Source organism: Monodon monoceros, unplaced genomic scaffold (genome assembly GCF_005190385.1).
Source record: "Monodon monoceros isolate NGI ecotype Baffin Bay Population unplaced genomic scaffold, NGI_Narwhal_1 Super_Scaffold_17, whole genome shotgun sequence".
In the NCBI taxonomy this organism is placed as follows: Eukaryota; Metazoa; Chordata; class Mammalia; order Artiodactyla; family Monodontidae; genus Monodon; species Monodon monoceros.
This window is the reverse complement of record NW_021703773.1, coordinates 18,261,702-18,272,041: the sequence shown is the minus strand read 5'-3', so window position 1 is coordinate 18,272,041 and position 10,340 is coordinate 18,261,702.

The window sequence follows — 10,340 nt, the reverse complement described above, 5'->3', positions numbered from 1 at the left end:
AGGATACAGATTAAAAAGAGGCATCGCCTGCCCTCATGGGTGAAGGAGGACAACAAATGAATAAAAATTGCAGGTAATAGGTGAGTGTTCCTTCCCTGTTTCCAGCATTGCACTTTATAGAACCCCCATTATGCAATGAAGTTAGTCTGGGAGAGTGGCAGAGATCAAGAATGAATGTTTCTACATATAGTCATGTGGTGCACATTTTTCCATCTTGTGCATGAGCGTATCATGAGAAATTTTGTTTAAAGCACTATCAAAATCAAGATACATTCTGATCAAACATTCCCCTGATTTACTAGTTTAGTAACCTTATCAAAAGGAAGGTTATATACAATAAAAGCACAAACAAAAATCTCCCCACACCCAATTTTGACTGCTCACACATTTTCAGATTAGATCATTTTGATTTTTCTATCTTCAAGTTCACTGACTCTCTCTTATCTCTAAACTGCTATTAAACCCATCTGGTGATTTTTTAATCTTAGACACTATTTTTCACTTCTAGAATCCATTTGATCTTGTGGTTATTGCTACTGTTGTTATAATTTCTTTTTCTCTGCTGAAATTTCTTATCCATTCATTAAAAGTCTTTTTTTGGTGTTTTTTTGTTTTTAGGCAGAATTATAATAGCTACCTTAAAAATCCTTGTCTTCTAATTCCAACATCTGGGTCATCTCAGGATCAGTCACCACTGATTGCCTTTTCTTTTTAGTATGTTTCTTCATATGTCTGATATAATTAGACTGTATCCTGGACATTGTGAATAATACATTATAGAAACTGTGGATTCTGTTTTGTCCTTCTGAAGAATCTTTGTTGTTTAGTAGGCAGTTAATATGGTTGACCTCAAGCTCCAAATTCTATCTCCCCACAGTGAGCTACAGCTGAAATATCCTTTCAGTTCTTTCAGTTTTAGCTGGGCTGCTTGAAGTCTGCCCCAAAGATTTGGAGTTCTGAGATCAGTGAGAGATTTGGGCAGTATGGCTACTCTCTGTGGCTTTCTTCTTTTTTCAGGATTTCCTCCTCACTTTCTAGACTCTGGTTACTCTGAACTCTGTCCTCAGATTCCTCAACTACTGAGACGAAAAGTTTCCATATGAGTTTTAATGGCACTGCCTGGGGCCTGCCCTAAGTTGAAAAAATGTTGAAAATATGATTCCCTTCTTACTAGAATTAACTCCCCTCAAGTTTCTGCGTACTTTTGGTCACTCTCCATTACCTTTAGATAATTTTTAATATTTTGTCCAAAGTTTAATTTTTGCGTGTGTGAGAGGATTAGTCTAGTCAAGCTACTCCACCATGACATGCTCAAACTCTTATTTTTTCCTTGCCCTCTTCCCAAATTAAGGACCTGTCTGGACTTTCCTAGATACAGATACAAAACTCACCAACATCCTACAGAAATAAGTTAATAAAGAAATCATTAAAATCAATGAATACATTCATACATCTTAAAATAGGCCTGAATTCCTAAAATGGACTCAGCATACCAGATGACCCAGTACCCACCCAAATGCTACGGAGTTCCTGGGTCAGCTCTAGCGTAGAGCTAATCAGGGCATGGGTTCAACTCCTTACTGTAGGAATTATATTTACTCAGTTATTCTAAACTCTTATAACACAGAAGAATATATTAAAATATGCTAGCTTAACATCATATTTTATTAACCAAATTATTATGACATGATAGCTTTCATAACGGGTAAAAAACATCAAAAATTACTTTTCAAGATATTGTTCTGTTATGGTATTATTATCAATATTAGCCTAAGGAGATTAATGCAGGTAACCTCTGTGATAATTTTTTCAAGCTCAGTCATCTTGAAATCCATTTCATTTAATTAAAAGATTAGAAACAAAATGAGAAAAAGAACAATTTCATACCTTTACTTCCCTTTTCCTCACCCACCTATTAGTTTACAGGCTTTTTTTTAATACATATTTTATTAAGTGAACTGGGTGGTGTTAAGGCAGGTTTTGCATTATGACATTTCCTGTGTACTTTACCCTAGGAAAATCTCTGGCACTATTTGATGTATTTCTGTTTAATTTTTTGCCACTGGGCTTCTTAAAACATTACTGAGGCTTATTTTCCAAGATGGAGAAAAAACAAGCCTTCTTTCCATTTGGCCTTGTGTTTCAACCCTGCCTTTGTATTTCATTAAAAAAAAATAGATTTTCTTTTCAGACTGCACAGCAAGGACTTATAAATTAAAATCTGCAGGTGTTCTTCTTACAGTGTTCTGCAAACCTAATGAGGTTCTGCAATCCTGTTAGTGCTGCTAGTAGAGAAAAAGGGGCATAGCACTACTTATTAGTGTTTATTTTTCCATCATGCTATTTCCTAATTCTGGTCCTTAGATACTAAGTGGAATCGTAAGGAAGAGAACAAAGAAAACAAAGCATGTCTCTTTACTCCTTTAGAAAGGTGTAAACGTAAATATAAATAGACTCCAAGGTAAGGAATCAAGTCATGACTTCTAACCTTAGTTCCCTAACCACACCACCTGACAAAATTAAGTTGTATAGCTGTAGTCATTCACATGGGGGAAAAATAGGCAATGTCTTCTCATGTCTTATTTTTTCTTTATTATCCCTTATGCTTGCGTAAGTACTATTCCCTGTTTGTTTTTTCTTTATCCTGCTAAATATAATCCCCCAAGGCTTTTTGTTTGTTTGTTTTGTTTGTTTTTTTACCTGATACCAGAAAAAACCCAGGGAAAACTTAAAATTAAGATAATAGTTTAACAGGCCACCAGCATTCATACAGTCTGATGCTACCTGTGTATGCAAAATGGCTTTCTAAAGTGTGGTGACTTGTTTGGAAATCGCCAGTGGACCTCAGACCAATCTAGGCTGTTGTGCAGCTCCTCAGCCCTAAATCCTAGTATAGATCAGCTTTAAACCATAGCAGCAGGAATTGTTTAAATATATCCCTTCCTACTGTTGTTCAGGAAAATAATTTTTCCCCAAATTCCTACAGATACAGAACCTTCTTGTATGCTCCCTTGTTTTTCATTTTTAGCCCAAAAATCCTCTCTAGAAGACCTTCTGTATATCCGTCACTGCCTCTTCAACCTCTCCCACCTCTCCACCTATGATTACCAACTCTTCTTTTTCCATGTTCCTTTTACTGCCATAGCCTCATTTCACACCAGTGTGCCCTTTCCATAATGTAGAAAAATGGACGAAAACTTAAGCATTTAGCAGAAGGTAAACAAAAATTTCTAATAGACAAATTTCCTCTTGACTCCCCCATGAAAATGCCCCTTCTGACTTTTTCCATGCTGAATTCAGCTCTCATCCCAGTGCACTCAGAATTAGAGACTCATATACTAGAGCCCAAGTACCAGTTTTGAAGCTTCTCATTACCCCTACCCATCAACTCAGGCCTTGTAGCACATACCATCCACACCCATCACCAATGCAGTTCTACACTGCTGTACATCAGGGTCCTCGACCCACACGGAACCTAGTTCCTGGTCTTTCTCTTCACTGAGCCTCCCATCCTCTGTTTCACTGACTTCAGCATTGACACTCTCGTGACCATTCATTCCAAAGATTCTGTCGACTCAGCTCAGCTGATCTTTTGCTCCACCTTAAATTATCTACAGACCAGCAAGGTTAAAACACTGCTTCTGCTACACCTTCATCCTGCATTGGAAATCCTTATCTCTAACTCTGAACGACCCTCCAGGAGCATGACTGTTCATTCTTTTACCAAGTACATTTTTCATTTTTAAAAGTTTTGAAATATACCTTCTCAGTTCCAAGCCCTTTCTTACTATTAGATTTAATTTTCTTGCAGTTAGTGTTTTATTTCTAAACCTAATAAATTATTTTCTTTTTAATACATTATTTTATAGTGATTGAATTCATAGAATATAAAGTATCATTTTTCAATCCAATACTAATATTTTCTTATAACAAAGAAACATATAACAAATATATTAGCTCTAAGAAATTCCACATCTTGCCCAATTCCAACTGTAATCAGGACCCTCAGTTTTCTCTCTAATATTAGAAAATTACTGATCAATTCACCATATGGTGTAAATAAGAAGTGAATAAAAAGTCATTTTATAGGTCTAAGAACACATTTACTATTTTTCCTTCTGCTTTCTGCCTCCCCCCACTATTCTAATGCATACCCAGGAGTTGGGGGGGTATGGTGCTAATAGACCTACCCTTTAACTACACAGAGTCACAAAATAATAAGTACTAAACGCACTGACTTCTTTCTTCTTTCTTGGGATTTCTCATCTCACTCATATCAAACCCAGGAGAAGTGGGGTAGTTTCACCATGATTTTACAAAACCATGAAAATGCAGGGCTTGCATTTTCAGTAATATAGCAGATTAGACACCATGAATGGCACTTCTTATTAAAACAACTAATACACTGGGTGAAATATTTTAAATATCTTTTAAAACACCACTCATCCACACAAAAGAAAGGAATCTACAGATATCAAACAAAGGGAAAACAGGAACCCACAGAGATGAATGAGGACCAAACCTCACTCTCACCTGGAAGTTTCTTCCAAATCCTGGAGACTTTGAGCTTTTGCTTTGACAAGTGTCCAAGATATGGGAGGTAGGAGCCTGGACTCACCCAGGAGGGAATCTATGACTATAAAGGGCTATGCCTTCAAGGGTAACAGTGCATGAGAAATAAATCTTATTGCACAGAGGTGGGTGACAAAGAAAGTTTTTCTTTTGTTTGGCACTGAGTAGAAGGAAAGGAAAAAATTAAAAATACACAGAAACAAAGAACCATTAATGAGAATCAGGAGAAGCAAAAACAAAAATTAATCATCAAATGTATAATATTAAATAACTATACTTGACATGTTTAAAGAAATAAAACTTATTTCTGGGATATAAGCAGGAAATAAGAGATTATAGGACTTCCCTCGTGGTGCAGTGGTTGAGAATCCGCCTGCCAATGCAGGGACACGAGTTCGATCCCTGGTCCGGGAAGAACCCACATACTGCAGAGCAACTAAGCCCGTACGCCACAACTACTGAGCCTGCACTCTACAGCCTGCGAGCCATAACTACTGAGCCCCCATGCCACGGCTACTGAAGCCCGTGTGCCTAGAGTCCGTGCTCCACAACAAGAGAAACCACCACAACGAGAAGCCCATGCAGTGCAACGAAGAGTAGCCCCTGCTCGCCACAACTAGAGAAAGCCTGTGCGCAGCAACAAAGACCCAACACAGCCAAAAAATAAATTAAAAAAAAACCGTCATTAAAAAAGATTATAAAAAGACTAAGAAGATTTGAAACAATTAAGAACTTAATAAAAATAAGAACTTAAAAAAATTAAAAACATAATTAAAAATTCAGTGGATGGATTAAACATCAGATTAAACAAAAGCAAAGAAAAAAATAATGAGCCAGAATATAACAGTAATTGATCCCAAATACAGCTCACAGAGACAAGGAGATAGAATATACTATGAAATAAAGATCGAGAGACACAGAACATGATGAGAATGTCTAATATATGCCTACTTCAGGTACAAAAAGGAGGTAATAAAAAGAATGAGAAAGAGATAATAGACATAACAACTGAGAACTTTTCAGACATCAGATCTTGGCATACCAGTGAATCCCAAACATGATAAATAAAGATACACACCTAAACACATTATGGTGAAACTACAGAATTACAGAGAAAAAAGTTTCATCTTAAAAGCAGCTGGAAAGAAAAGAGTGATCACTCCAAAACTTCAGCAATTCAGCTGATTGCTAGCTTCTCACTAGCAGATATGAAGCCAGAAAACAGCAGAGGAGTATCTTCCATGCGCTGAGAGAAAAAAATTTTCAACCTAGAATACTATAATCTATGAAACTATCTTTCAAGAATAAGAGAAAAGCAGTAAAGCAGAATAAAGACACTGTCAACATAAAAATTGAGAGCATTTATCACCATTAGATGACCATTAAGAGAAGTCTAGGTAGAACAAAAATGATCCCAGAGGGAAGGTCAGAGGTGTAATAAGAAATGTGAAGCAAATATACTGAAGATAATAATGAGTAAAGTATTTATAAGATATGAAAAACAATTGTGAATGAATCAAAAAAAAAGATAGCCAAAAAAATTTTTAAATAGGCAAAAGACACAAACAGATATGAATGACATGGATTGAATGTTTATGTTCCCCCAAAATTCATATGTTGAAACCTAATTGCCAATGTGATGGTATTCGTAGGTGAGGTTATAGAGAAAAGACGGTGGTCTATGAACCAGGTAGCAGGCCCAGACCAGATAGCAAATGTGCCAGCACCTTGATCTTGCACTTTTCAGCCTCTAGAACTGCAAGAAACAAATTTCTGTTGTTTATAAGCCACCAAGTCTATGGTAGTTTGTAATAACATCCCAAGCCACTCAACATAAAATAATTCAAAGAATTACAAAAGCCCATAAATACATGAGAAAATATTTAACCTTATCAACAATGGTATATAGGTAGGTAATCTTTAACACTTGGCTCTCCAGAGGGGAAAGCCCTGATTTGTAATGTTTGCTGATTTCCATGGGGTAAATATCATATGATGAATCAAACGACCAACATGAGGTCACTGAACACAATCACACTGTGATGTCACTGGCTCATGGGAGCCCACCCCAACACAGCGTTTGCAGCCACCAGACTAGTAAAAATTTAAAAGTCAGTCAATACCAGAGTTGGCAAATATATGAAACACTAGGAACTCTAATCCACTGTTTGTGGTAGTAAATAGGGTTAATCGCTTTGGCTGAATATATGCATATCCTACAACTCACAGATACCACTACTTCAGATCTTTGTATTTTAGGTACAGATGCAATATTAACATCCAGGATTAGATTTGGTCTTTTCCTACATGATCCTGATAAAATGAAGTATAGGATTATGGTTGGTTTGGTTGTGCTTCTTGTATCTTTAATAGAACAACAACAACAAGATCCCTAAAGCTTTATTTTAGAGCCTGAAAAATAGAAAGAAAGCTTATCTCTGAGATATTCTGAGATAAAAGCCAAGGTGTCTTACCCTAGGTCCTTGACCCAGTCCTTTTTCTAGAACGCACACTTCTTCCAAAGCCCATCACAAACTGGAGGCTTGAGAGAGAAAGAGAGAGAGAGAAAATGAAAGAAATGTGATTGAGGGAAGAGAAGGGAAGGATAGGCTTGTAGAACCCCAGTTAGCACTTGAATGCATTCCCCACAAAGTATTGTTACTTACAGAAGTTAGGATCCTGAGCTCTGTAAGTAATAAGTCAGTTAATCATCATATATTTATTCTACACCATCATTATGTCAGGAATTGTGCTAGATATTGCAGATACCATGATAACAACATAGACATGACCCCTGTCTTGAAAGGGTTTATAGATTAAGAAAGGCAGACTTTAAACAAATAGTAATTAATCAAATAACTACGTGTGCAAAGGACAAGGAAAAGTACAGGATATCTGAGAATTGATTAACATGGTAACAAAACTTGGTTTGGAAAGATGTAAATCAGGGAAGCCTTTGCTAAGAAAGACATAACTTAAGCAGAACTCTCAGGAGTTATATGTGTGAAGGCGGCGTGAGAAAGAATATTCCATGCATAGAAAGCCAGTGAGTAGGGACACTAAGGCGGGAAAAAGCACAGTATTTTGGAAAAATTGCTTTAAGGGAATGAGCGAGTGGGTGTGATAAGCAATAATTCCTTCCAGAGAGGAAGTCAGAAGCAATCCAGCTTCTAAGCAGAGCCTTCTGAGCTATGGTTGAGAATGCTGGACTTGACTGTAAGAGTAATGGGAAATCACTGAAAGATATTAAGTGGGGAAGTGAGAACATGCGTGAAGAAGAAAAGACATCTGAAGACCAGGCTCTGGGGCACCCCACATAAAAAGGTCAGTTGATGAGTAGAAACCAACGGAGGATATTGAAGACGTGTCCAGTTAGGAATATAAGAATCAAAAAAGAGTGTTATTCCAGAAGCAAAATCAAGTAAATGTTCCAATGTCTAAGATATGACAATGGAATTGGGCATTTGAGGTAAAATACAGAACATTGCAAGGGAAGAGGTCAAGAAACTGAGAAAAACCAGAATATTGGAAAAATTGTCTTTGTGGAAATTGCAATCACGGAGAATACTGACAGGTATCAAATTTAAAAGAGTGACAGTGAGCCAGATGTGAAAAATCTTCAAGGGGTGAGGAAAAGCAGGAGCCATCAGAGGTCTACAGATGACCTAGTATGATGGCACCAGCTTCCGAGTCAAATCAAATGACTGTGAATGTTTTGGGTGTTGGTAACATTAGGTAGGCCATATGAAAGTATCGGTAGTCAATTACTTATTAACCTACAAAAATAGCAGTCTCATATGGTTCAACCCAATATAACTGAATATATAAAACATACATTTGAATTGTAGTTGGCCTCATAAGTTGATATATATTTATGTTCGTGGTATTTTTCAGTTGTAAACTCCCTTTGATTAGGAATTCCTATTTTACTGCATGTGTGTCTTTCATGGCACCTAGTGGTCTGTTTGGTACTTTTAGTAGGTCATTTAGTACTTTTAATATATATATATTACTATAATTGCTACTGCTGACGTATGTTGTCATTTCAGGATAATAATCATTCTCCTCACCTTTCCTGTTTGGGAAATGATTGAGAAATATACACAGGCATTGGGTGGCAATAAACATCAGCTTTACTGCTGATTAAGCTGGAAAAGAGAAAACAACTTGGACCTGAGGCCAAGATGGGATGCCAACTCCTTCTCCTCTGGAATGAATTTATGCACTCAGTCATTTGACAAATGCAAACTGCTTCCCAGGGGCACAGCCAATTTCTAACATGACAGGGAGTAAACTGAGGGCAGAGTAGGCCAGGTTGGGGGGCAGCAGATGCAAGTACATACAAAAGGCTCCATTTTTTTTTACTACCTTCTCTCAATGTCTCCCAGAGCCACCCTTTCATGATGCTTTCTTCAAACTCTTCACAGCCATGACGTTAACATAGTATTTTAAAAATCTGTTGGATAGGTGCCAATTTTGGAAGATGTAGTCAAAGACAGCAATTACTTCCCCCTCCACTCTTGTCATCCAGGACTTACCACTGTGGGCACACAGATCTGAGTGAGAGAGCTAGAGAAGTCAGGCCACACATATGCAGTGACCCATCCAGCTATTTACCAATTAGGTAAGTCACTCTTCCCCTAGGGAAACATGAATTAAAGGTATTGGGGAGAAAGGTGGAAATTTTCTTCCCCAAAACATCTGATGGTTTTGTTTTGTTTTGTTTTTTTTAACATCTGATGGTTTTGTAAGGCCTAAAGCTTATACAATTTGGATGGTCCTCTTTAAAGACAAGAATACAAAATTACAAGTGTAAAATTGGGTAGAAGGTTTGGAAGATGCCTGAGCAAGTGAAGGTCCTGAAACTTAAGCCTTATAGCTTTATAAATTCTCCTCTGCTCTTGAGAAGGTAGACATATCTATTTTTATGTGTGCATCCCTTAGGATGCTATCAGATACAACAATTCAACTTGCAAGCAAACCAACTTGAACTGGCTTCAATAATAAAGAAGAGTAGTGGCTTACCGTAATTGAGTCCAGTTGTTGGACAGGCTCTGTGTTTGGTCATCTATCAGCTTAATGTCATAATGACCCAGTTTCTTTCCTTCTCTCCTCTGTGCTGTCCACAGTACCTATTCATCCTTAGGCAGCTCCCTTCAAGTTTACAGCACGAATGCCAGCAGCAATGGAGACTAATAGCTTACTCTTTCCTGTTAAAAGAGAAAGGACAATTGCCTCAATCAGAGCAAAAACCCTGAGATTCAAACCATGGCCTACTGAATTCAAGAGTCCGAGTGACTAAGGCCGAAGCCAAGCATGGTGGCAAGAGGACTAGGGTAACCTTAAACATCAGTCCAACCCGGGCCCACCTCCAGAGATGAGGCTAAGGATGGGGACACAGTTCATCCAAATCGCATGTCTGCTGTATAATGGAGGAGTGGAACTGAGGTTGGCAAAACATCCACAATATTAAACCAGAGGGTAGAGCATGGAATTAGTTAAATCTATTGATATTTTACAAAATAGTCATTTGATTTACATTTTCCCTTCCATCTTCATTTTTCTCTCCCACAAGACAAAGCCCCAGGGCAGGGATCATTTGTTCGCTAGTTACCCAGCACCTAGAGTAAGTACTCAGAGTTTACTGAGGGAAAAATGAATTTACCACAAACTTATGAGAAACAACTGGTGGGAAGCATTAAATAGGTATTTATAATGGTTTATGTAAAATGGAACTATGCAGGAATATGAAATCAGAGCAAGAAAAA